We start from the raw sequence: 27,688 nt of genomic DNA, 5'->3' as shown, positions 1-27,688 counted from the left end.
GCACAAAACAAGCTTTTGACTTATAAAAAGTTTTTCTTGCAAAAGACATCTTTACATGGTCTTCTCATGCTCTGTGTAACAAAAAGCAGTTTTCAGTGCAAGAATCATGCTTTTGAAAGTGCACAAAACAAGCTTTTGACTAACAAATAGTTTTTTCTTGCAAAAGACATCTTGTCATGCTCCTCTCATGATCTGTGTAACAAAAACAGTTTTCAGTATGAGAAGCATGATCCTGTCAGTTGAATGTGCACAAAACAAGCTTTTGACTAATAAACTGTTTTTTCTTGCAAAAGAAACCCTCTCTTGGTCCTTTTATGCTCTGTGTAACACAAGTACTTTTCAATGAAAGAAGCATGCTTCTGTAAGTGCACAGAACAAGCTTTTGACTAATAAACAGTTTTTTCTTGCAAAAGACATCTTTTCATGGTCCTCTCATGCACAAAACAAGCTTTTGACTAATAAACAGTTTTTTCTTGCAAAAGACATCTTTTCATGTTCCTCTCCATGTTCTGTGTAACAAAAAGCAGTTTTCAGTATATGCAGCATGATCCTGTGAGTTGAATGTGCACAAAACAAGCATTTGACTAATAAAATGTTTTTTTCTGGCAAAAGACATCTTTTCATGCTCCTCTCATGCACAACCAAGCTTTTGACTAACAAATAGTTTTTTCTTGCAAAAGACATCTTTTCATGTTCCTCTCCATGCTCTGTGCAACAAAAAGCAGTTTTCAGTATAAGCAGCATGATCCTGTGAGTTGAATGTGCACAAAACAAGCTTTTGACTAATAAACTGTTTTTCTGGCAAAAGACATCTTTTCATGGTCCTCTCATGCACAAAACAAGCTTTTGACTTTTAAAAAGTTTTTCTTGCAAAAGACATCTTTACATGGTCTTCTCATGCTCTGTGTAACAAAAAGCAGTTTTCAGTGCAAGAATCATGCTTTTGAAAGTGCACAAAACAAGTTTTTTAACTAACAAATAGTTTTTTTCTTGCAAAAGACATCTTGTCATGCTCCTCTCATGCTCTGTGTAACAAAAAACAGGTTTCAGTATAAGAAGCATGATCCTGTGAGTTGAATGTGCACAAAACAAGTTTTTGACTAACACATAGTTTGTTCTTGCAAAAGACATCTTTCATGCTCCTCTCATGCTCTGTGTAACAAAAAGCAGTTTTCAGTATAAGAAGCATGTTTTTGAAAGTGCACAAAACAAGCTTTTGACTAATAAACTGTTTTTTCTTGCAAAAGACATCTTTTCATGCTCCTCTCATGCTCTGTGAAACAAAAAGCAGTTTTCAACGCAAGAAGCATGTTTCTGTAAGTGCACAAAACAAGCTTTTGACTAATAAACAGTTTTTTTCTTGCAAAAGACATCTTTTCATGTTCCTCTCCATGCTCTGTTCAACAAAAAGCAGTTTTCAGTATAACCAGCATGATCCTGTGAGTTGAATGTGCACAAAACAAGTTTTTGACTAACACATAGTTTTTTCTTGCAAAAGACATCTTTTCATGCTCCTCTCATGCTCTGTGTAACAAAATGCAGTTTTCAGTATAAGAAGCATTTTTTTGAAAGTGCACAAAACAAGCTTTTGACTAATAAACTGTTTTTTTCTTGCAAAAGACATGTTTACATGGTCCTCTCATGCTCTGTGTAACAAAAAGCAGTTTTAAGTATAAGCAGCATGATCCTGTGAGTTGAATGTGCACAAAACAAGCTTTTGACTAATAAACTGTTTTTTCTGGCAAAAGACATCTTTTCATGGTCCTCTCATGCACAAAACAAGCTTTTGACTTATAAAAAGTTTTTCTTGCAAAAGACATCTTTACATGGTCTTCTCATGCTCTGTGTAACAAAAAGCAGTTTTCAGTGCAAGAATCATGCTTTTGAAAGTGCACAAAACAAGTTTTTTAACTAACAAATAGTTTTTTTCTTGCAAAAGACATCTTGTCATGCTCCTCTCATGCTCTGTGTAACAAAAAACAGGTTTCAGTATAAGAAGCATAATCCTGTCAGTTGAATGTGCACAAAACAAGCTTTTGACTAATAAACTGTTTTTTCTTGCAAAAGAAACCCTCTCTTGGTCCTTTTATGCTCTGTGTAACAAAAGCAGTTTTCAATGAAAGAAGCATGCTTCTGTAAGTGCACAAAACCAGCTTTTGACTAATGAAACGTTTTTTTCTGGCAAAAGACATCTTTTCATGGTCCTCTCATGCACAAAACAAGCTTTTGACTAATAAAAAGTTTTTCTTGCAAAAGACATCTTTACATGGTCTTGTAATGCTCTGTGTAACAAAAAGCAGTTTTCAGGGCAAGAATCATGCTTTTGAAAGTGCACAAAACAAGCTTTTGACTAATAAACTGTTTTTTTCTTGCAAAAGACATGTTTTCATGGTCCTCTCATGCACAAAACAAGCTTTTGACTAATAAAAAAAAAATTTCTTGCAAAAGACATCTTTTCATGCTCCTCTCATGCTCTGTGTAACAAAAAGCAGTTTTCAGTATAAGAAGCATGTTTTTGAAAGTGCACAAAACAAGCTTTTGACTAATAAACTGTTTTTTCTTGCAAAAGACATGTTTACATGGTCTTCTCATGCTCTGTGTAACAAAAGCAGTTTTCAATGCAAGAAGCATGCTTCTGAAAGTGCACAAAACAAGCTTTTGACTAATAAACTGTTTTTTCTTGCAAAAGACATCTTTTCATGCTCCTCTCATGCTCTGTGAAACAAAAAGCAGTTTTCAACGCAAGAAGCATGCTTCTGTAAGTGCACAAAACAAGCTTTTGACTAATAAACAGTTTTTTTCTTGCAAAAGACATCTTTTCATGTTCCTCTCCATGCTCTGTGCAACAAAAAGCAGTTTTCAGTATAACCAGCATGATCCTGTGAGTTGAATGTGCACAAAACAAGTTTTTGACTAACACATAGTTTTTTCTTGCAAAAGACATCTTTTCATGCTCCTCTCATGCTCTGTGTAACAAAATGCAGTTTTCAGTATAAGAAGCATGTTTCTGAAAGTGCACAAAACATGCTTTTGACTAATAAACTGTTTTTTCTTGCAAAAGACATGTTGACATGGTCCTCTCATGCTCTGTGTAACAAAAAGCAGTTTTAAGTATTAGCAGCATGATCCTGTGAGTTGAATGTGCACAAAACAAGCTTTTGACTAATAAACTGTTTTTTTGGCAAAAGACATCTTTTCATGGTTCTCTCATGCACAAAACAAGCTTTTGACTAATAAATAGTCTTTTCTTGCAAAATACATCTTTTCATGTTCCTCTCATGCTCTGTGTAACAAAAAGCAGTTTTAAGTATAAGCAGCATGATCCTGTGAGTTGAATGTGCACAAAACAAGCTTTTGACTAATAAACTGTTTTTTCTGGCAAAAGACATCTTTTCATGGTCCTCTCATGCACAAAACAAGCTTTTGACTTATAAAAAGTTTTTCTTGCAAAAGACATCTTTACATGGTCTTCTCATGCTCTGTGTAACAAAAAGCAGTTTTCAGTGCAAGAATCATGCTTTTGAAAGTGCACAAAACAACTTTTGACTAACAAATAGTTTTTTCTTGCAAAAGACATCTTGTCATGCTCCTCTCATGCTCTGTGTAACAAAAAAAAGTTTTCAGTATAAGAAGCATGATCCTGTCAGTTGAATGTGCACAAAACAAGCTTTTGACTAATAAACTGTTTTTTCTTGCAAAAGAAACCCTCTCTTGGTCCTTTTATGCTCTGTGTAACACAAGTAGTTTTCAATGAAAGAAGCATGCTTCTGTAAGTGCACAAAACAAGCTTTTGACTAATAAACAGTTTTTTCTTGCAAAAGACATCTTTTCATGTTCCTCTCCATGTTCTGTGTAACAAAAAGCAGTTTTCAGTATATGCAGCATGATCCTGTGAGTTGAATGTGCACAAAACAAGCATTTGACTAATAAAATGTTTTTTTCTGGCAAAAGACATCTTTTCATGCTCCTCTCATGCACAACCAAGCTTTTGACTAACAAATAGTTTTTTCTTGCAAAAGACATCTTTTCATGTTCCTCTCCATGCTCTGTGCAACAAAAAGCAGTTTTCAGTATAACCAGCATGATCCTGTGAGTTGAATGTGCACAAAACAAGTTTTGACTAACACATAGTTTTTTCTTGCAAAAGAAACCCTCTCTTGGTCCTTTTATGCTCTGTGTAACAAAAGCAGTTTTCAACGCAAGAAGCATGCTTCTGTAAGTGCACAAAACAAGCTTTTGACAAACAAATACTTTTTTCTTGCAAAAGACATCTTGTCATGCTCCTCTCATGCTCTGTGTAACAAAAAACAGTTTTCAGTATAAGAAGCATGATCCTGTCAGTTGAATGTGCACAAAACAAGCTTTTGACTAATAAACTGTTCCCTTTCGAGGGAACTCGCACTGCGTCGCCATGGCAACGCTTTGGGGGGACGCCTCAGCGTGACCAGCTCTGAGCACGTGTGTCAACATCGTCCAGTAGTGGAACGCTACGTCATAGATGACGTATGGACCAGGCGGTATAAAACGACATCCGAAATAGTGAACTTCAGCTCTTTTCTTCTCAGCAACGGCTCTGTGTGTAGTGTGTGTTTGTCTAGTTAAAAGAAGCGTGAGTGTGTTCTGTAAAAGAAGTGTGTTTGGTTAGCCAGTTTGCTAACATGTCAGAGAAAAGTTTCAGACATTGTGCTCCTCCTTGTTCGCGTTTTATCACGAGCAATGATACGCATGATCTCTGTGTAGTCTGTCTGGGAGCGGAGCATGCACAGTCAGCGCTCGAGGGAGCTGACTGTGAAGCCTGTGGACTTTTACCACAGCGTACGCTCCGTTCCCGTTCAGCACTATTTGATAAGCACGGCCAGGTGCGAGCTCCGCGTGGTGATGGTCCCGCTTTTGCCGAGGCAGAGCGGAATCTTCGCTCGTGGGGCTCGCAGATGGACGTCAGGGAGGCTGAAGAGACATGTTCAAACCTAACGCTCGTCCTGAGAATAAGATGGACGAGCGATGTCTCAAGCATAGCACACAACACTCACGACGCAAACTCCCTTTCTTTTCTGACCTACATTAGGAGGTGTGTAAGTCGTGGCAGCATCCATATACCGCACCAGTATTCACGCCACAGACTTGCATTTATTCTAATGTTCAGGGCTATAAAGAAAGAGGTTACGGGGCGATGCCGAGAATGGAACAGACGCTTGCGAGCTATCTGTCTCCATCCACGGCTTCGTCCCTAAAAGCCCCTACCTTGCCATCAAAGCCATGCAGGGTGACATCGACTTTGATTGGCAAGGCATATGCGGCAGCAGGGCAGTCCGGGGCTTGCTTACACTCTGTGGCACTACTTCAGGCGTATAAAGCAGATGCGCTACGTGAATTGGTCGACACGGGAGTGGTGGCGGCGGACGTTTTACAACCCGTCCGTCATGCTATGGATGTTTCTCTCCGTGCTACTCGTGAGGCTGCTCGTTACTTGGGCCGCTCCATGGGCGCTATGGTAGCCACTGAGAGGCATTTATGGTTGAACCTGTCAGACATGAAACCTTCTGACAAGTCATTTCTCCTAGACGCCCCATTATCCCCTACGGGCCTTTTCGGCAACGCTGTAGACACCGTTGTTGAGAGGTTCGAGGAGGCTAAGAAACAGGCTGCGGCATTTAAACTTTATCTCCCCCGCCGCGGAGAAACTCCCGGGGCGGCTGGGCGGGTACAGCCACAAGCGTCCACTAGCTATTGTGAGCGTCAGAGGCAGAGTGTTGCTTCTCAAGCCCCACCCCAGAAGGACGGGGCTCCGGGAAGACATTATCATTCGCAGCCTTACATACCTAGGACTGACCTGAGGGCGGTCATTCAGGCAAGGAAAGGGGAAAACGAGCGGGGAGCGTGCGCTCGCACCTCATTATACGGTGCCCGTTCCTCCTCAGTTCCCCAGAAGGGTTCAGCCGGCTCTGCCAATCGAGGTTTGCCGAGCCGTAGCGGTTCCCGTTATGATGTCACCAGACAGGGTTTTGTACACCGAGGTGTGCCCCGAGCAGACTCTGGTGATGGAACAAGAAGTTCTAGCCAAGTCGGAACATCTGTCGGTTCAACATCGAGATGTTGTTCTCGCACATATGGAGGAGCTAGGGCTGAGGCTGAATACATAGAAAAGTGTGCTTTCTCCAGTACAGAGAACCACTTTTTTAGGACTAATATGGGACACCATCACGATGCAGGTGCGGCTCGCGCCTGCTCGTATTTTTGCAATCCTGACAGCCGTTTGCAGCCCAGTGTTGGGAAGCAGTTGTCGGCGCGTTGCACTGACAACCGATTCTTCTCTCGCAGGTTGCGGAGCTGTTATGGAAGGCCAATTGGGTCAAAACCGATGGGGGAGCCACTTTCGATCTTGGCACATAAATTGCCTAGAGATGATGGCAGTGTTCCTGGCGTTGGAACACTTTCTCCCACAGCTCAGAGGCCAGCATGTGCTTGTCAGGGCAGACAACACAGCTGTGGTCTCATATATAAATCACCAAGGGGATCTACGGTCACAGCAGATCCTCCTGTGGTCTCAGGGGACGCTCCTCTCCTTGAGGGCAGTCTATATCCCCTGTCACCTGAACCGAGGAGTAGACATCTTGTCGAGACAGGAGCTGAGGCCGGGGGAATGGATACTCCACCCAGAGGTGGTGGAGCGGATTTGGATGAGGTTTTGCTGGGCAGAGGTAGATCTGTTCGCGACTCAGGTAAGTATGACACAGGTGTGGCCGAGGCTTCACCTGTACGCTTTTCCCCCGATCGCTCTACTCCCGGGAGTTCTGGAAAGGGTGCGCAGGGACGGAGTTTGCCTACTGTTGGTAGCCCCATTCTGGCCGGCCCGAGTATGGTTCTCAGACATCATAGACCTGTTGGAGAACTCTCCATGAGAGATTCCTTTGAGGAGGGACCTCCTCTCTCAAGCGGAGGGTCAAATACATCACCCACGCCCGGAGTTATGGAAACTATGGGTTTGGCCTCTGAGAGGGCTAGCCTATTAAACACTGGTCTCTCAGCCGAGGCTGTGGAGACCATACTTAATTCCAGAGCTCCTTCTACAAGGAAGCTTTATGCCTTAAAGTGGAGAGTCTTCACTACTTGGTGTTCAGCTCACTGCATGGACCCTGTAAACTGCCCGGTTTCAACAGTACTTGAGTTCCTGCAAGATCGTTTTGCTGCAGACTTATCCCCATCTACCTTAAAGGTTTATATGGCAGCCATTTCTGCCTTTCATGTTCGGCTAGGGGGCATACCTGTTGGTAGAGACCCCTCGGTTCTACAGTTTCTTCGTGGTGCTCGCAGGTTGAGACCTGTGAGCCACACTAGGGTACCTACCTGGGACTTGGCTACAGTTCTCGAGGGACTGTCAGCTCCTCCCTTTGAACCGATTGATTCGGTCGCTCTAAAGTTTCTCACTCTAAAGACTGTCTTCATGTTGGCTATTACTTCTCTCAAGAGAGTGGGAGATCTTCAGGCCTTGTCGGTTTCCCCTACGTGCCTTGAATTTGCTCCTGGTTTGGTTAAGGCGTTCCTTTTCCCCTGGGCAGGATACGTGCCTAAGGTTATGGATAATGTACCGAGACCCATTACCTTGCAAGCATTCTGTCCTCCACCTTTCAGGAGCCAGGACCAGGAAAGGTTAAATTTGTCGTGTCCAGTGCGAGCACTGGACTCGTATGTACGCAGAACTGCGGCTTGGAGGAAAGCGCAGCAGCTCTTCGTATGTTTTGGTTCACCGAAGAAAGGTCAGTCGGCAACCAAGCAAACCATCAGCAGATGGATAGTTGAGACAATCTCTCTGGCCTATGAGGCCTCTGGCAGACCATCGCCTTTGGATGTCAGAGCTCATTCTACTAGGGGTATGGCGGCCTCCGTAGCCTTAAGGTCGGGGGCGTCTATGCGGGACGTGTGTGATGCGGCAGGCTGGTCCTCTCCGCTCACATTCGTGAGATTTTATAGTCTGGACATGAATCTCACCCCGGGAGCCCAGGTGCTTGTGTCTTCCACGTGACATTTTTGTACACACATACAGGCATTTGGGCGTATTGCGGTTTGGGTATTTCGTTCCCCAAAGCGTTGCCATGGCGACGCAGTGCGAGTTCCCTCGAAAGGGAACGTCTCGGGTTACGTCTGTAACCCTTGTTCCCTGAGAAGGGAACGAGACACTGCGTCACCTTGCCATACTCCCTACATCCCTGTAAGCCTTTTGCTTCGAAGTTTTTCGAGCTGAAGTTCACTATTTCGGATGTCGTTTTATACCGCCTGGTCCATACGTCATCTATGACGTAGCGTTCCACTACTGGACGATGTTGACACACGTGCTCAGAGCTGGTCACGCTGAGGCGTCCCCCCAAAGCGTTGCCATGGCGACGCAGTGTCTCGTTCCCTTCTCAGGGAACAAGGGTTAAAGACGTTACCCGAGACGTTTTTTCTTGCAAAATACATCTTTTCATGGTCCTCTCATGCACAAAACAAGCTTTTGACCAATAAACTGTTTTTTCTTTCAAAAGACATCTTTTCATGTTCCTCTCCATGTTCTGTGTAACAAAAAGCAGTTTTCAGTATATGCAGCATGATCCTGTGAGTTGAATGTGCACAAAACAAGCTTTTGACTAATAAAATGTTTTATTTCTGGCAAAAGACATCTTTTCATGCTCCTCTCATGCACAACCAAGCTTTTGACAACAAATAGTTTTTTCTTGCAAAAGACATCTTTTCATGTTCCTCTCCATGCTCTGTGCAACAAAAAGCAGTTTTCAGTATAACCAGCATGATCCTGTGAGTTGAATGTGCACAAAATAAGTTTTTGACTAACACATAGTTTTTTCTTGCAAAAGACATCTTTTCATGCTCCTCTCATGCTCTGTGTAACAAAAAGCAGTTTTCAGTATAAGAAGCATGTTTTTGAAAGTGCACAAAACAAGCTTTTGACTAATAAACTGTTTTTTCTTGCAAAAGACATGTTTACATGTTCTTCTCATGCTCTGTGTAACAAAAGCAGTTTTCAATGCAAGAAGCATGCTTCTGAAAGTGCACAAAACAAGCTTTTGACTAATAAACAGTTTTTTCTTGCAAAAGAAACCCTCTCTTGGTCCTTTTATGCTCTGTGTAACACAAGTAGTTTTCAATAAATAGTCTTTTCTTGCAAAATACATCTTTTCATGTTCCTCTCATGCTCTGTGTAACAAAAAGCAGTTTTAAGTATAAGCAGCATGATCCTGTGAGTTGAATGTGCACAAAACAAGCTTTTGACTAATAAACTGTTTTTTCTTGCAAAAGACATCTTGTCATGCTCCTCTCATGCTCTGTGTAACAAAAAGCAGTTTTCAGTATAAGAAGCATGTTTTTGAATGTGCACAAAACAAGCTTTTGACTAATAAACTGTCTTTTCTTGCAAAAGACATGTTTACATGGTATTCTCATGCTCTGTGTAACAAAAGCAGTTTTCAATGCAAGAAGCATGCTTCTGAAAGTGCACAAAACAAGCTTTTGACTAACACATAGTTTTTTCTTGCAAAAGACATCTTTTCATGCTCCTCTCATGCTCTGTGTAACAAAAAGCAGTTTTAAGTATAAGCAGCATGATCCTGTGAGTTTAATGTGCACAAAACAAGCTTTTGACTAATAAACTGTTTTTTCTGGCAAAAGACATCTTTTCATGGTTCTCTCATGCACAAAACAAGCTTTTGACTAATAAATAGTCTTTTCTTGCAAAAGACATCTTTTCATGTTCCTCTCATGCTCTGTGTAACAAAAAGCAGTTTTAAGTATAAGCAGCATGATCCTGTGAGTTGAATGTGCACAAAACAAGCTTTTGACTAATAAACTGTTTTTTCTGGCAAAAGACATCTTTTCATGGTCCTCTCATGCACAAAACAAGCTTTTGACTTATAAAAAGTTTTTCTTGCAAAAGACATCTTTACATGGTCTTCTCATGCTCTGTGTAACAAAAAGCAGTTTTCAGTGCAAGAATCATGCTTTTGAAAGTGCACAAAACAAGCTTTTGACTAACAAATAGTTTTTTCTTGCAAAAGACATCTTGTCATGCTCCTCTCATGCTCTGTGTAACAAAAACAGTTTTCAGTATAAGAAGCATGATCCTGTCAGTTGAATGTGCACAAAACATGTTTTTGACTAATAAACTGTTTTTTCTTGCAAAAGAAACCCTCTCTTGGTCCTTTTATGCTCTGTGTAACACAAGTAGTTTTCAATGAAAGAAGCATGCTTCTGTAAGTGCACAAAACAAGCTTTTGACTAATAAACAGTTTTTTCTTGCAAAAGACATCTTTTCATGGTCCTCTCATGCACAAAACAAGCTTTTGACTAATAAACAGTTTTTTCTTGCAAAAGACATCTTTTCATGTTCCTCTCCATGTTCTGTGTAACAAAAAGCAGTTTTCAGTATATGCAGCATGATCCTGTGAGTTGAATGTGCACAAAACAAGCATTTGACTAATAAAATGTTTTTTTCTGGCAAAAGACATCTTTTCATGCTCCTCTCATGCACAACCAAGCTTTTGACTAACAAATAGTTTTTTCTTGCAAAAGACATCTTTTCATGTTCCTCTCCATGCTCTGTGCAACAAAAAGCAGTTTTCAGTATAACCAGCATGATCCTGTGAGTTGAATGTGCACAAAACAAGTTTTTGACTAACACATAGTTTGTTCTTGCAAAAGACATCTTTCATGCTCCTCTCATGCTCTGTGTAACAAAAAGCAGTTTTCAGTATAAGAAGCATGTTTTTGAAAGTGCACAAAACAAGCTTTTGACTAATAAACTGTTTTTCTTGCAAAAGACATCTTTTCATGCTCCTCTCATGCTCTATGAAACAAAAAGCAGTTTTCAACGCAAGAAGCATGCTTCTGTAAGTGCACAAAACAAGCTTTTGACTAATAAACAGTTTTTTTCTTGCAAAAGACATCTTTTCATGTTCCTCTCCATGCTCTGTGCAACAAAAAGCATTTTTCAGTATAACCAGCATGATCCTGTGAGTTGAATGTGCACAAAACAAGTTTTTGACTAACACATAGTTTTTTCTTGCAAAATACATCTTTTCATGCTCCTCTCATGCTCTGTGTAACAAAATGCAGTTTTCAGTATAAGAAGCATGTTTCTGAAAGTGCACAAAACAAGCTTTTGACTAATAAACTGCTTTTTCTTGCAAAAGACATGTTGACATGGTCCTCTCATGCTCTGCGTAACAAAAAGCAGTTTTAAGTATAAGCAGCATGATCCTGTGAGTTGAATGTGCACAAAACAAGCTTTTGACTAATAAACTGTTTTTTCTGGCAAAAGACATCTTTTCATGGTTTTCTCATGCACAAAACAAGCTTTTGACTAACAAATAGTTTTTTCTTGCAAAAGACATCTTGTCATGCTCCTCTCATGCTCTGTGTAACAAAAACAGTTTTCAGTATAAGATGCATGATCCTGTCAGTTGAATGTGCACAAAACATGTTTTTGACTAATAAACTGTTTTTTCTTGCAAAAGAAACCCTCTCTTGGTCCTTTTATGCTCTGTGTAACACAAGTAGTTTTCAATGAAAGAAGCATGCTTCTGTAAGTGCACAAAACAAGCTTTTGACTAATAAACAGTTTTTTCTTGCAAAAGACATCTTTTCATGGTCCTCTCATGCACAAAACAAGCTTTTGACTAATAAACAGTTTTTTCTTGCAAAAGACATCTTTTCATGTTCCTCTCCATGTTCTGTGTAACAAAAAGCAGTTTTCAGTATATGCAGCATGATCCTGTGAGTTGAATGTGCACAAAACAAGCATTTGACTAATAAAATGTTTTTTTCTGGCAAAAGACATCTTTTCATGCTCCTCTCATGCACAACCAAGCTTTTGACTAACAAATAGTTTTTTCTTGCAAAAGACATCTTTTCATGTTCCTCTCCATGCTCTGTGCAACAAAAAGCAGTTTTCAGTATAACCAGCATGATCCTGTGAGTTGAATGTGCACAAAACAAGTTTTTGACTAACACATAGTTTGTTCTTGCAAAAGACATCTTTCATGCTCCTCTCATGCTCTGTGTAACAAAAAGCAGTTTTCAGTATAAGAAGCATGTTTTTGAAAGTGCACAAAACAAGCTTTTGACTAATAAACTGTTTTTCTTGCAAAAGACATCTTTTCATGCTCCTCTCATGCTCTGTGAAACAAAAAGCAGTTTTCAACGCAAGAAGCATGCTTCTGTAAGTGCACAAAACAAGCTTTTGACTAATAAACAGTTTTTTTCTTGCAAAAGACATCTTTTCATGTTCCTCTCCATGCTCTGTTCAACAAAAAGCAGTTTTCAGTATAACCAGCATGATCCTGTGAGTTGAATGTGCACAAAACAAGTTTTTGACTAACACATAGTTTTTTCTTGCAAAAGACATCTTTTCATGCTCCTCTCATGCTCTGTGTAACAAAATGCAGTTTTCAGTATAAGAAGCATGTTTTTGAAAGTGCACAAAACAAGCTTTTGACTAATAAACTGTTTTTTTCTTGCAAAAGACATGTTTACATGGTCCTCTCATGCTCTGTGTAACAAAAAGCAGTTTTAAGTATAAGCAGCTTGATCCTGTGAGTTGAATGTACACAAAACAAGTTTTTGACTAATAAACTGTTTTTTCTGGCAAAAGACATCTTTTCATGGTCCTCTCATGCACAAAACAAGCTTTTGACTTATAAAAAGTTTTTCTTGCAAAAGACATCTTTACATGGTCTTCTCATGCTCTGTGTAACAAAAAGCAGTTTTCAGTGCAAGAATCATGCTTTTGAAAGTGCACAAAACAAGTTTTTTAACTAACAAATAGTTTTTTTCTTGCAAAAGACATCTTGTCATGCTCCTCTCATGCTCTGTGTAACAAAAAACAGGTTTCAGTATAAGAAGCATGATCCTATCAGTTGAATGTGCACAAAACAAGCTTTTGACTAACACATAGTTTTTTCTTGCAAAAGACATCTTTTCATGCTCCTCTCATGCTCTGTGAAACAAAAAGCAGTTTTCAGTATAAGAAGCATGTTTTTGAAAGTGCACAAAACAAGCTTTTGACTAATAAACTGTTTTTTTCTTGCAAAAGACATGTTTACATGGTCCTATCATGCAAAAAAAACAAGCTCTTGACTAATAAACTGATTTTCTTGCAAAAGACACCTTTTCATGGTCCTCTCATGCTCTGTGTAACAAAAAACAGGTTTCAGTATAAGAAGCATGATCCTATCAGTTGAATGTGCACAAAACAAGCTTTTGACTAACACATAGTTTTTTCTTGCAAAAGACATCTTTTCATGCTCCTCTCATGCTCTGTGAAACAAAAAGCAGTTTTCAGTATAAGAAGCATGTTTTTGAAAGTGCACAAAACAAGCTTTTGACTAATAAACTGTTTTTTTCTTGCAAAAGACATGTTTACATGGTCCTATCATGCAAAAAAAACAAGCTCTTGACTAATAAACTGATTTTCTTGCAAAAGACACCTTTTCATGGTCCTCTCATGCTCTGTGTAACAAAAAGCAGTTTTAAGTATAAGCAGCATGATCCTGTGAGTTGAATGTGCACAAAACAAGCTTTTGACTAATAAACTGTTTTTTTCTGGCAAAAGACATCTTTTCATGGTCCTCTCATGCACAAAACAAGCTTTTGACTTATAAAAAGTTTTTCTTGCAATAGACATCTTTACATGGTCTTCTCATGCTGTGTGTAACAAACAGCAGTTTTTTCTTGCAAAAGAAACCCTCTCTTGGTCCTTTTATGCTCGGTGTAACAAAAGCAGTTTTCAATGAAAGAAGCATGCTTCTGTAAGTGCACAAAACAAGCTTTTGACTAATGAAACGTTTTTTTTCTGGCAAAAGACATCTTTTCATGGTCCTCTCATGCACAAAACAAGCTTTTGACTAATAAAAAGTTTTTCTTGCAAAAGACATCTTTACATGGTCTTGTCATGCTCTGTGTAACAAAACGCAGTTTTCAGTGCAAGAATCATGCTTTTGAAAGTGCACAAAACAAGCTTTTGACTAATAAACTGTTTTTTCTTGCAAAAGACATGTTTTCATGTTCCTCTTGTGCTCTGTGAAACAAAAAGCAGTTTTTCAGTGCAAGAAGCCTGCTTCTGAAAGTGCACAAAACAAGCTTTTGACTAATCAACTGTTTTTACTTGAAAAAGACATCTTTTCATGATCCTCTCATGCACAAAACAAGCTTTTGACTAATAAAAAGTTTTTCTTGCAAAATACATCTTTACATGGTCTTCTCATGCTCTGTGTAACAAAAAGCAGTTTTCAGTGCAAGAATCATGCTTTTGAAAGTGCACAAAACAAGCTTTTGACTAATAAACTGTTTTTTCTTGCAAAAGACATCTTTTCATGCTCCTCTCATAATCTGTTGTACAAAAAGCAATTTTCAGTGCAAGAAGCATGCTTTTGAAAGTGCACAAAACAAGCTTTTGACTAATCAACTGTTTTTTCTTGCAAAAGACATGTTTTCATATTCCTCTTGTGCTCTGTGAAACAAAAAGCAGTTTTCAGTGCAAGAAGCCTGCTTCTGAAAGTGCACAAAACAAGCTTTTGACTAATCAACTGTTTTTTCTTGCAAAAGACATGTTTTCATGTTCCTCTTATGCTCTGTGTAACAAAAGCAGTTTTCAATGCAAGAAGCATGCTTCTGTAGGTGCACAAAACAAGAACTTGAAAAAGACATATTTTCATGGTCCTCTTCATGCACAAAACAAGCTTTTGACAAACACACTGTTTTTCTTGCAAAAGACATCATTAGGTGGTCCTCTCATACTCTGTTTTACAAAAAGCAGTTTTCAGTGCAAGAAGCATGTTTTTGAAAGTGAACAAAACAAGCTTTTGACTAATAAAATGTTTTTTTCTGGCAAAAGACATCTTTCATGGTTCTCTCATGCACAAAACAAGCTTTTGACTAATAAATAGTTTTTTCTTGCAAAAGACATCTTTTCATGTTCCTCTCATGCTCTGTGTAACAAAAAGCAGTTGTAAGTATAAGCAGCATGATCCTGTGAGTTGAATGTGCACAAAACAAGCTTTTGACTAATAAACTGTTTTTTCATGCAAAAGACATGTTTTCATGTTCCTCTCATGCTATGTGTAACAAAAAACAGTTTTCAGTATAAGCAGCACGATCCTGTGAGTTGAATGTGCACAAAACAAGCTTTTGACTAATAAACTGTTTTTACTTGCAAAAGACATCTTTTCATGCTCCTCTCATGCTCTGTGTAACAAAATGCAGTTTTCAGTATAAGAAGCATGTTTCTGAAAGTGCACAAAACAAGCTTTTGACTAATAAACTGCTTTTTCTTGCAAAAGACATGTTGACATGGTCCTCTCATGCTCTGCGTAACAAAAAGCAGTTTTAAGTATAAGCAGCATGATCCTGTGAGTTGAATGTGCACAAAACAAGCTTTTGACTAATAAACTGTTTTTTCTGGCAAAAGACATCTTTTCATGGTTTTCTCATGCACAAAACAAGCTTTTGACTAACAAATAGTTTTTTCTTGCAAAAGACATCTTGTCATGCTCCTCTCATGCTCTGTGTAACAAAAACAGTTTTCAGTATAAGAAGCATGATCCTGTCAGTTGAATGTGCACAAAACATGTTTTTGACTAATAAACTGTTTTTTCTTGCAAAAGAAACCCTCTCTTGGTCCTTTTATGCTCTGTGTAACACAAGTAGTTTTCAATGAAAGAAGCATGCTTCTGTAAGTGCACAAAACAAGCTTTTGACTAATAAACAGTTTTTTCTTGCAAAAGACATCTTTTCATGGTCCTCTCATGCACAAAACAAGCTTTTGACTAATAAACAGTTTTTTCTTGCAAAAGACATCTTTTCATGTTCCTCTCCATGTTCTGTGTAACAAAAAGCAGTTTTCAGTATATGCAGCATGATCCTGTGAGTTGAATGTGCACAAAACAAGCATTTGACTAATAAAATGTTTTTTTCTGGCAAAAGACATCTTTTCATGCTCCTCTCATGCACAACCAAGCTTTTGACTAACAAATAGTTTTTTCTTGCAAAAGACATCTTTTCATGTTCCTCTCCATGCTCTGTGCAACAAAAAGCAGTTTTCAGTATAACCAGCATGATCCTGTGAGTTGAATGTGCACAAAACAAGTTTTTGACTAACACATAGTTTGTTCTTGCAAAAGACATCTTTCATGCTCCTCTCATGCTCTGTGTAACAAAAAGCAGTTTTCAGTATAAGAAGCATGTTTTTGAAAGTGCACAAAACAAGCTTTTGACTAATAAACTGTTTTTCTTGCAAAAGACATCTTTTCATGCTCCTCTCATGCTCTGTGAAACAAAAAGCAGTTTTCAACGCAAGAAGCATGCTTCTGTAAGTGCACAAAACAAGCTTTTGACTAATAAACAGTTTTTTTCTTGCAAAAGACATCTTTTCATGTTCCTCTCCATGCTCTGTGCAACAAAAAGCATTTTTCAGTATAGCCAGCATGATCCTGTGAGTTGAATGTGCACAAAACAAGTTTTTGACTAACACATAGTTTTTTCTTGCAAAATGCATCTTTTCATGCTCCTCTCATGCTCTGTGTAACAAAATGCAGTTTTCAGTATAAGAAGCATGTTTCTGAAAGTGCACAAAACAAGCTTTTGACTAATAAACTGCTTTTTCTTGCAAAAGACATGTTGACATGGTCATCTCATGCTCTGCGTAACAAAAAGCAGTTTTAAGTATAAGCAGCATGATCCTGTGAGTTGAATGTGCACAAAACAAGCTTTTGACTAATAAACTGTTTTTTCTGGCAAAAGACATCTTTTCATGGTTTTCTCATGCACAAAACAAGCTTTTGACTAACAAATAGTTTTTTCTTGCAAAAGACATCTTGTCATGCTACTCTCATGCTCTGTGTAACAAAAACAGTTTTCAGTATAAGATGCATGATCCTGTCAGTTGAATGTGCACAAAACATGTTTTTGACTAATAAACTGTTTTTTCTTGCAAAAGAAACCCTCTCTTGGTCCTTTTATGCTCTGTGTAACACAAGTAGTTTTCAATGAAAGAAGCATGCTTCTGTAAGTGCACAAAACAAGCTTTTGACTAATAAACAGTTTTTTCTTGCAAAAGACATCTTTTCATGGTCCTCTCATGCACAAAACAAGCTTTTGACTAATAAACAGTTTTTTCTTGCAAAAGACATCTTTTCATGTTCCTCTCCATGTTCTGTGTAACAAAAAGCAGTTTTCAGTATATGCAGCATGATCCTGTGAGTTGAATGTGCACAAAACAAGCATTTGACTAATAAAATGTTTTTTTCTGGCAAAAGACATCTTTTCATGCTCCTCTCATGCACAACCAAGCTTTTGACTAACAAATAGTTTTTTCTTGCAAAAGACATCTTTTCATGTTCCTCTCCATGCTCTGTGCAACAAAAAGCAGTTTTCAGTATAAGAAGCATGTTTTTGAAAGTGCACAAAACAAGCTTTTGACTAATAAACTGTTTTTCTTGCAAAAGACATCTTTTCATGCTCCTCTCATGCTCTGTGAAACAAAAAGCAGTTTTCAACGCAAGAAGCATGCTTCTGTAAGTGCACAAAACAAGCTTTTGACTAATAAACAGTTTTTTTCTTGCAAAAGACATCTTTTCATGTTCCTCTCCATGCTCTGTGCAACAAAAAGCATTTTTCAGTATAACCAGCATGATCCTGTGAGTTGAATGTGCACAAAACAAGTTTTTGACTAACACATAGTTTTTTCTTGCAAAATACATCTTTTCATGCTCCTCTCATGCTCTGTGTAACAAAATGCAGTTTTCAGTATAAGAAGCATGTTTCTGAAAGTGCACAAAACAAGCTTTTGACTAATAAACTGCTTTTTCTTGCAAAAGACATGTTGACATGGTCCTCTCATGCTCTGCGTAACAAAAAGCAGTTTTAAGTATAAGCAGCATGATCCTGTGAGTTGAATGTGCACAAAACAAGCTTTTGACTAATAAACTGTTTTTTCTGGCAAAAGACATCTTTTCATGGTTTTCTCATGCACAAAACAAGCTTTTGACTAACAAATAGTTTTTTCTTGCAAAAGACATCTTGTCATGCTCCTCTCATGCTCTGTGTAACAAAAACAGTTTTCAGTATAAGAAGCATGATCCTGTCAGTTGAATGTGCACAAAACATGTTTTTGACTAATAAACTGTTTTTTCTTGCAAAAGAAACCCTCTCTTGTTCCTTTTATGCTCTGTGTAACACAAGTAGTTTTCAATGAAAGAAGCATGCTTCTGTAAGTGCACAAAACAAGCTTTTGACTAATAAACAGTTTTTTCTTGCAAAAGACATCTTTTCATGGTCCTCTCATGCACAAAACAAGCTTTTGACTAATAAACAGTTTTTTCTTGCAAAAGACATCTTTTCATGTTCCTCTCCATGTTCTGTGTAACAAAAAGCAGTTTTCAGTATATGCAGCATGATCCTGTGAGTTGAATGTGCACAAAACAAGCATTTGACTAATAAAATGTTTTTTTCTGGCAAAAGACATCTTTTCATGCTCCTCTCATGCACAACCAAGCTTTTGACTAACAAATAGTTTTTTCTTGCAAAAGACATCTTTTCATGTTCCTCTCCATGCTCAGTGCAACAAAAAGCAGTTTTCAGTATAACCAGCATGATCCTGTGAGTTGAATGTGCACAAAACAAGTTTTTGACTAACACATAGTTTGTTCTTGCAAAAGACATCTTTCATGCTCCTCTCATGCTCTGTGTAACAAAAAGCAGTTTTCAGTATAAGAAGCATGTTTTTGAAAGTGCACAAAACAAGCTTTTGACTAATAAACTGTTTTTCTTGCAAAAGACATCTTTTCATGCTCCTCTCATGCTCTGTGAAACAAAAAGCAGTTTTCAACGCAAGAAGCATGCTTCTGTAAGTGCACAAAACAAGCTTTTGACTAATAAACAGTTTTTTTCTTGCAAAAGACATCTTTTCATGTTCCTCTCCATGCTCTGTTCAACAAAAAGCAGTTTTCAGTATAACCAGCATGATCCTGTGAGTTGAATGTGCACAAAACAAGTTTTTGACTAACACATAGTTTTTTCTTGCAAAAGACATCTTTTCATGCTCCTCTCATGCTCTGTGTAACAAAATGCAGTTTTCAGTATAAGAAGCATGTTTTTGAAAGTGCACAAAACAAGCTTTTGACTAATAAACTGTTTTTTTCTTGCAAAAGACATGTTTACATGGTCCTCTCATGCTCTGTGTAACAAAAAGCAGTTTTAAGTATAAGCAGCATGATCCTGTGAGTTGAATGTGCACAAAACAAGTTTTTGACTAATAAACTGTTTTTTCTGGCAAAAGACATCTTTTCATGGTCCTCTCATGCACAAAACAAGCTTTTGACTTATAAAAAGTTTTTCTTGCAAAAGACATCTTTACATGGTCTTCTCATGCTCTGTGTAACAAAAAGCAGTTTTCAGTGCAAGAATCATGCTTTTGAAAGTGCACAAAACAAGTTTTTTAACTAACAAATAGTTTTTTTCTTGCAAAAGACATCTTGTCATGCTCCTCTCATGCTCTGTGTAACAAAAAACAGGTTTCAGTATAAGAAGCATGATCCTATCAGTTGAATGTGCACAAAACAAGCTTTTGACTAACACATAGTTTTTTCTTGCAAAAGACATCTTTTCATGCTCCTCTCATGCTCTGTGAAACAAAAAGCAGTTTTCAGTATAAGAAGCATGTTTTTGAAAGTGCACAAAACAAGCTTTTGACTAATAAACTGTTTTTTTCTTGCAAAAGACATGTTTACATGGTCCTATCATGCAAAAAAAACAAGCTCTTGACTAATAAACTGATTTTCTTGCAAAAGACACCTTTTCATGGTCCTCTCATGCTCTGTGTAACAAAAAGCAGTTTTAAGTATAAGCAGCATGATCCTGTGAGTTGAATGTGCACAAAACAAGCTTTTGACTAATAAACTGTTTTTTTCTGGCAAAAGACATCTTTTCATGGTCCTCTCATGCACAAAACAAGCTTTTCCATCCATCCATTTTCTACCGCTTATCCGAACTACCTCGGGTCACGGGGAGCCTGCGCCTATCTCAGGATTCATCGGGCATCAAGGCCAAAACAAGCTTTTGACTTATAAAAAGTTTTTCTTGCAATAGACATCTTTACATGGTCTTCTCATGCTGTGTGTAACAAAAAGCAGTTTTCAGTGCAAGAATCATGCTTTTGAAAGTGCACAAAACAAGCTTTTGACCAACAAATAGTTTTTTCTTGCAAAAGACATCTTGTCATGCTCCCCTCATGCACTGTGTAACAAAAAACTGTTTTCAGTATAAGAAGCATGATCCTGTCAGTTGAATGTGCACAAAACAAGCTTTTGACTAATAAACAGTTTTTTCTTGCAAAAGAAACCCTCTCTTGGTCCTTTTATGCTCGGTGTAACAAAAGCAGTTTTCAATGAAAGAAGCATGCTTCTGTAAGTGCACAAAACAAGCTTTTGACTAATGAAACGTTTTTTTTCTGGCAAAAGACATCTTTTCATGGTCCTCTCATGCACAAAACAAGCTTTTGACTAATAAAAAGTTTTTCTTGCAAAAGACATCTTTACATGGTCTTGTCATGCTCTGTGTAACAAAACGCAGTTTTCAGTGCAAGAATCATGCTTTTGAAAGTGCACAAAACAAGCTTTTGACTAATAAACTGTTTTTTCTTGCAAAAGACATGTTTTCATGTTCCTCTTGTGCTCTGTGAAACAAAAAGCAGTTTTTCAGTGCAAGAAGCCTGCTTCTGAAAGTGCACAAAACAAGCTTTTGACTAATCAACTGTTTTTACTTGAAAAAGACATCTTTTCATGATCCTCTCATGCACAAAACAAGCTTTTGACTAATAAAAAGTTTTTCTTGCAAAAGACATCTTTACATGGTCTTCTCATGCTCTGTGTAACAAAAAGCAGTTTTCAGTGCAAGAATCATGCTTTTGAAAGTGCACAAAACAAGCTTTTGACTAATAAACTGTTTTTTCTTGCAAAAGACATCTTTTCATGCTCCTCTCATAATCTGTTGTACAAAAAGCAATTTTCAGTGCAAGAAGCATGCTTTTGAAAGTGCACAAAACAAGCTTTTGACTAATCAACTGTTTTTTCTTGCAAAAGACATGTTTTCATATTCCTCTTGTGCTCTGTGAAACAAAAAGCAGTTTTCAGTGCAAGAAGCCTGCTTCTGAAAGTGCACAAAACAAGCTTTTGACTAATCAACTGTTTTTTCTTGCAAAAGACATGTTTTCATGTTCCTCTTATGCTCTGTGTAACAAAAGCAGTTTTCAATGCAAGAAGCATGCTTCTGTAGGTGCACAAAACAAGAACTTGAAAAAGACATATTTTCATGGTCCTCTTCATGCACAAAACAAGCTTTTGACAAACACACTGTTTTTCTTGCAAAAGACATCATTAGGTGGTCCTCTCATACTCTGTTTTACAAAAAGCAGTTTTCAGTGCAAGAAGCATGTTTTTGAAAGTGAACAAAACAAGCTTTTGACTAATAAAATGTTTTTTTCTGGCAAAAGACATCTTTCATGGTTCTCTCATGCACAAAACAAGCTTTTGACTAATAAATAGTTTTTTCTTGCAAAAGACATCTTTTCATGTTCCTCTCATGCTCTGTGTAACAAAAAGCAGTTGTAAGTATAAGCAGCATGATCCTGTGAGTTGAATGTGCACAAAACAAGCTTTTGACTAATAAACTGTTTTTTCATGCAAAAGACATGTTTTCATGTTCCTCTCATGCTATGTGTAACAAAAAACAGTTTTCAGTATAAGCCGCATGATCCTGTGAGTTGAATGTGCACAAAACAAGCTTTTGACTAATAAACTGTTTTTACTTGCAAAAGACATCTTTTCATGCTCCTCTCATGCTCTGTGTAACAAAATGCAGTTTTCAGTATAAGAAGCATGTTTCTGAAAGTGCACAAAACAAGCTTTTGACTAATAAACTGCTTTTTCTTGCAAAAGACATGTTGACATGGTCCTCTCATGCTCTGCGTAACAAAAAGCAGTTTTAAGTATAAGCAGCATGATCCTGTGAGTTGAATGTGCACAAAACAAGTTTTTGACTAATAAACTGTTTTTTCTGGCAAAAGACATCTTTTCATGGTTTTCTCATGCACAAAACAAGCTTTTGACTAACAAATAGTTTTTTCTTGCAAAAGACATCTTGTCATGCTCCTCTCATGCTCTGTGTAACAAAAACAGTTTTCAGTATAAGATGCATGATCCTGTCAGTTGAATGTGCACAAAACATGTTTTTGACTAATAAACTGTTTTTTCTTGCAAAAGAAACCCTCTCTTGGTCCTTTTATGCTCTGTGTAACACAAGTAGTTTTCAATGAAAGAAGCATGCTTCTGTAAGTGCACAAAACAAGCTTTTGACTAATAAACAGTTTTTTCTTGCAAAAGACATCTTTTCATGGTCCTCTCATGCACAAAACAAGCTTTTGACTAATAAACAGTTTTTTCTTGCAAAAGACATCTTTTCATGTTCCTCTCCATGTTCTGTGTAACAAAAAGCAGTTTTCAGTATATGCAGCATGACCCTGTGAGTTGAATGTGCACAAAACAAGAATTTGACTAATAAAATGTTTTTTTCTGGCAAAAGACATCTTTTCATGCTCCTCTCATGCACAACCAAGCTTTTGACTAACAAATAGTTTTTTCTTGCAAAAGACATCTTTTCATGTTCCTCTCCATGCTCTGTGCAACAAAAAGCAGTTTTCAGTATAACCAGCATGATCCTGTGAGTTGAATGTGCACAAAACAAGTTTTTGACTAACACATAGTTTGTTCTTGCAAAAGACATCTTTCATGCTCCTCTCATGCTCTGTGTAACAAAAAGCAGTTTTCAGTATAAGAAGCATGTTTTTGAAAGTGCACAAAACAAGCTTTTGACTAATAAACTGTTTTTCTTGCAAAAGACATCTTTTCATGCTCCTCTCATGCTCTGTGAAACAAAAAGCAGTTTTCAACGCAAGAAGCATGCTTCTGTAAGTGCACAAAACAAGCTTTTGACTAATAAACAGTTTTTTTCTTGCAAAAGACATCTTTTCATGTTCCTCTCCATGCTCTGTGCAACAAAAAGCATTTTTCAGTATAACCAGCATGATCCTGTGAGTTGAATGTGCACAAAACAAGTTTTTGACTAACGCATAGTTTTTTCTTGCAAAATACATCTTTTCATGCTCCTCTCATGCTCTGTGTAACAAAATGCAGTTTTCAGTATAAGAAGCATGTTTCTGAAAGTGCACAAAACAAGCTTTTGACTAATAAACTGCTTTTTCTTGCAAAAGACATGTTGACATGGTCCTCTCATGCTCTGCGTAACAAAAAGCAGTTTTAAGTATAAGCAGCATGATCCTGTGAGTTGAATGTGCACAAAACAAGCTTTTGACTAATAAACAGTTTTTTCTGGCAAAAGACATCTTTTCATGGTTTTCTCATGCACAAAACAAGCTTTTGACTAACAAATAGTTTTTTCTTGCAAAAGACATCTTGTCATGCTCCTCTCATGCTCTGTGTAACAAAAACAGTTTTCAGTATAAGAAGCATGATCCTGTCAGTTGAATGTGCACAAAACATGTTTTTGACTAATAAACTGTTTTTTCTTGCAAAAGAAACCCTCTCTTGGTCCTTTTATGCTCTGTGTAACACAAGTAGTTTTCAATGAAAGAAGCATGCTTCTGTAAGTGCACAAAACAAGCTTTTGACTAATAAACAGTTTTTTCTTGCAAAAGACATCTTTTCATGGTCCTCTCATGCACAAAACAAGCTTTTGACTAATAAACAGTTTTTTCTTGCAAAAGACATCTTTTCATGTTCCTCTCCATGTTCTGTGTAACAAAAAGCAGTTTTCAGTATATGCAGCATGATCCTGTGAGTTGAATGTGCACAAAACAAGCATTTGACTAATAAAATGTTTTTTTCTGGCAAAAGACATCTTTTCATGCTCCTCTCATGCACAACCAAGCTTTTGACTAACAAATAGTTTTTTCTTGCAAAAGACATCTTTTCATGTTCCTCTCCATGCTCAGTGCAACAAAAAGCAGTTTTCAGTATAACCAGCATGATCCTGTGAGTTGAATGTGCACAAAACAAGTTTTTGACTAACACATAGTTTGTTCTTGCAAAAGACATCTTTCATGCTCCTCTCATGCTCTGTGTAACAAAAAGCAGTTTTCAGTATAAGAAGCATGTTTTTGAAAGTGCACAAAACAAGCTTTTGACTAATAAACTGTTTTTCTTGCAAAAGACATCTTTTCATGCTCCTCTCATGCTCTGTGAAACAAAAAGCAGTTTTCAACGCAAGAAGCATGCTTCTGTAAGTGCACAAAACAAGCTTTTGACTAATAAACAGTTTTTTTCTTGCAAAAGACATCTTTTCATGTTCCCCTCCATGCTCTGTTCAACAAAAAGCAGTTTTCAGTATAACCAGCATGATCCTGTGAGTTGAATGTGCACAAAACAAGTTTTTGACTAACACATAGTTTTTTCTTGCAAAAGACATCTTTTCATGCTCCTCTCATGCTCTGTGTAACAAAATGCAGTTTTCAGTATAAGAAGCATGTTTTTGAAAGTGCACAAAACAAACTTTTGACTAATAAACTGTTTTTTTCTTGCAAAAGACATGTTTACATGGTCCTCTCATGCTCTGTGTAACAAAAAGCAGTTTTAAGTATAAGCAGCATGATCCTGTGAGTTGAATGTGCACAAAACAAGTTTTTGACTAATAAACTGTTTTTTCTGGCAAAAGACATCTTTTCATGGTCCTCTCATGCACAAAACAAGCTTTTGACTTATAAAAAGTTTTTCTTGCAAAAGACATCTTTACATGGTCTTCTCATGCTCTGTGTAACAAAAAGCAGTTTTCAGTGCAAGAATCATGCTTTTGAAAGTGCACAAAACAAGTTTTTTAACTAACAAATAGTTTTTTTCTTGCAAAAGACATCTTGTCATGCTCCTCTCATGCTCTGTGTAACAAAAAACAGGTTTCAGTATAAGAAGCATGATCCTATCAGTTGAATGTGCACAAAACAAGCTTTTGACTAACACATAGTTTTTTCTTGCAAAAGACATCTTTTCATGCTCCTCTCATGCTCTGTGAAACAAAAAGCAGTTTTCAGTATAAGAAGCATGTTTTTGAAAGTGCACAAAACAAGCTTTTGACTAATAAACTGTTTTTTTCTTGCAAAAGACATGTTTACATGGTCCTATCATGCAAAAAAAACAAGCTCTTGACTAATAAACTGATTTTCTTGCAAAAGACACCTTTTCATGGTCCTCTCATGCTCTGTGTAACAAAAAGCAGTTTTAAGTATAAGCAGCATGATCCTGTGAGTTGAATGTGCACAAAACAAGCTTTTGACTAATAAACTGTTTTTTTCTGGCAAAAGACATCTTTTCATGGTCCTCTCATGCACAAAACAAGCTTTTGACTTATAAAAAGTTTTTCTTGCAATAGACATCTTTACATGGTCTTCTCATGCTGTGTGTAACAAAAAGCAGTTTTCAGTGCAAGAATCATGCTTTTGAAAGTGCACAAAACAAGCTTTTGACCAACAAATAGTTTTTTCTTGCAAAAGACATCTTGTCATGCTCCCCTCATGCACTGTGTAACAAAAAACTGTTTTCAGTATAAGAAGCATGATCCTGTCAGTTGAATGTGCACAAAACAAGCTTTTGACTAATAAACAGTTTTTTCTTGCAAAAGAAACCCTCTCTTGGTCCTTTTATGCTCGGTGTAACAAAAGCAGTTTTCAATGAAAGAAGCATGCTTCTGTAAGTGCACAAAACAAGCTTTTGACTAATGAAACGTTTTTTTTCTGGCAAAAGACATCTTTTCATGGTCCTCTCATGCACAAAACAAGCTTTTGACTAATAAAAAGTTTTTCTTGCAAAAGACATCTTTACATGGTCTTGTCATGCTCTGTGTAACAAAACGCAGTTTTCAGTGCAAGAATCATGCTTTTGAAAGTGCACAAAACAAGCTTTTGACTAATAAACTGTTTTTTCTTGCAAAAGACATGTTTTCATGTTCCTCTTGTGCTCTGTGAAACAAAAAGCAGTTTTTCAGTGCAAGAAGCCTGCTTCTGAAAGTGCACAAAACAAGCTTTTGACTAATCAACTGTTTTTACTTGAAAAAGACATCTTTTCATGATCCTCTCATGCACAAAACAAGCTTTTGACTAATAAAAAGTTTTTCTTGCAAAAGACATCTTTACATGGTCTTCTCATGCTCTGTGTAACAAAAAGCAGTTTTCAGTGCAAGAATCATGCTTTTGAAAGTGCACAAAACAAGCTTTTGACTAATAAACTGTTTTTTCTTGCAAAAGACATCTTTTCATGCTCCTCTCATAATCTGTTGTACAAAAAGCAATTTTCAGTGCAAGAAGCATGCTTTTGAAAGTGCACAAAACAAGCTTTTGACTAATCAACTGTTTTTTCTTGCAAAAGACATGTTTTCATATTCCTCTTGTGCTCTGTGAAACAAAAAGCAGTTTTCAGTGCAAGAAGCCTGCTTCTGAAAGTGCACAAAACAAGCTTTTGACTAATCAACTGTTTTTTCTTGCAAAAGACATGTTTTCATGTTCCTCTTATGCTCTGTGTAACAAAAGCAGTTTTCAATGCAAGAAGCATGCTTCTGTAGGTGCACAAAACAAGAACTTGAAAAAGACATATTTTCATGGTCCTCTTCATGCACAAAACAAGCTTTTGACAAACACACTGTTTTTCTTGCAAAAGACATCATTAGGTGGTCCTCTCATACTCTGTTTTACAAAAAGCAGTTTTCAGTGCAAGAAGCATGTTTTTGAAAGTGAACAAAACAAGCTTTTGACTAATAAAATGTTTTTTTCTGGCAAAAGACATCTTTCATGGTTCTCTCATGCACAAAACAAGCTTTTGACTAATAAATAGTTTTTTCTTGCAAAAGACATCTTTTCATGTTCCTCTCATGCTCTGTGTAACAAAAAGCAGTTGTAAGTATAAGCAGCATGATCCTGTGAGTTGAATGTGCACAAAACAAGCTTTTGACTAATAAACTGTTTTTTCATGCAAAAGACATGTTTTCATGTTCCTCTCATGCTATGTGTAACAAAAAACAGTTTTCAGTATAAGCAGCATGATCCTGTGAGTTGAATGTGCACAAAACAAGCTTTTGACTAATAAACTGTTTTTACTTGCAAAAGACATCTTTTCATGGTCCTCTCAGCACAAAACAAGCTTTTGACTAATAAAATGTTTTTTTCTGGCAAAAGACATCTTTTCATGGTCCTCTCATGCACAAAACAAGCTTTTGACTAATAAACTGTTTTTTCTTGCAAAAGAAACCCTCTCTTGGTCCTTTTATGCTCTGTGTAACAAAAGCAGTTTTCAATGCAAGAAGCCTGCTTCCGAAAGTGCACAAGCTTTTGACTAATAAACTGTTTTATTTTTAAAAGACATCTTTACATTGTCCTTTCATGCACAAAACAAGCTTTTGACTAATAAATAGTTTTTTCATGCAAAAGACATGTTTTCATGTTCCTCTCATGCTCTGTGTAACAAAAAGCAGTTTTCAGTGCAAGAAGCATGCTTTTGAAAGTGCACAAAACAAGCTTTTGACTAATCAACTGTTTTTTCTTGGAAAAGACATCTTTTCATGGTCCTCTCATGCTCTATGTAACAAAATGCAGTTT

The sequence above is a fragment of the Triplophysa dalaica genome, chromosome 15 (genome assembly GCF_015846415.1).
Source record: "Triplophysa dalaica isolate WHDGS20190420 chromosome 15, ASM1584641v1, whole genome shotgun sequence".
NCBI classification, from domain to species: domain Eukaryota; kingdom Metazoa; phylum Chordata; class Actinopteri; order Cypriniformes; family Nemacheilidae; genus Triplophysa; species Triplophysa dalaica.
Note: the sequence above shows the minus strand (reverse complement) of the source record.